Below are 1215 nucleotides of genomic sequence, written 5' to 3' on the forward strand. Positions count from 1 at the left end.
AACTCACTGCAATTTCCTGTGCTAAAGCGATCCTCCCACCTCCGCCTCCCAAAGTGCGGGGAATACAAGCGAGAGCCACAGCGCTGGGCCAAACATTCATTCTTAAGAGCTTCTGGGAAGAAACGCCCATTTCGCCCTGTTTCCCTTTTACCAGCCAGTCCAACAGGTAGAAGGGGATTACAGTGAGAAGACCATCGCACTTGTGTGATTTCTTTCTCTTTTTAAGTTAAGACAGAGTTTGGAGTGCAGTGGCGCGATCTCGGTTCACTGCAACCTCTGCCTTTCGAGTTCAAGAGATTCTCCTGCCTCAGCCTCCCAAGTAGTTGGAACTACAGTCATGCACAACCACGCCCGGCTAATTTTTGTATTTTTAGTGGAGACAGTTTCACCATGTTTGCCAGGCTGGTCTCGAACTTCTGGCCTTAAGTAGTGACCACCTGCCTTGGCTGCCTAAAGTACTGGGATTACAGGCGTGAGCCACCACACCTGGCCCTACTTGTGTGTGTGTGTGTGTGTGTGTGTGTGTGTGTGTGTGTGTGTATCTACCAAGTCCACCGATTGAAAGGGTAATGTTGTCAATTCAGCGCAGAAGGTTGGTTGTCTTAGGGGAGCTGGAGAAAAAAAGGACATGACAAGCAAAGGGTAGCAAACAAGAAACGTTTGTACAGATACAGGCAACCTAGCCACTGGGCCAACAGAACTCTTTCCAGGCAAAGAAGATAGAATTCCACTGTTTTCTACTTTCTCTCCTGTCAATGCTCATGCTTTCCCCTCTTAACACTTTACTCTGTCCCCTTAAAGCATGCAGTTAAGAAGACAGGCACTGGAGTCAATTACTGAAATCCAAACCCCAAATTCCTGACTCCTCCCGTCTTATTAGCTGTATGGACTTGGGCAACTAACCTCTCCATGCCTCAGTTTTCTTAGTGGAAATGATTTTTTTTTTAAGTGAGCCAAAATTCCACTATAGCCTGGGGACAGAGCAGTAAATACTGAAATGCAGAATGACTTAGTAACATCGTAAGTGTATGTCTAACTTTTTAAGAAACCACACTGTTTTCTAATTTTTTAAAGAGATTTAAAATTTTTTCATGATTTCTTTCATGGGGTAGATGACCTGGATAATCCATTCAAAACCTAGTAATTAAAGAAAGCAATTAATTCACCACAAAATTCAGCAACAGGCTGGGTGTGGTGCCTCATGCCTATAATCCC

This window comes from Callithrix jacchus, chromosome 7, assembly GCF_049354715.1.
Source record: "Callithrix jacchus isolate 240 chromosome 7, calJac240_pri, whole genome shotgun sequence".
Lineage (NCBI taxonomy): Eukaryota > Metazoa > Chordata > Mammalia > Primates > Cebidae > Callithrix > Callithrix jacchus.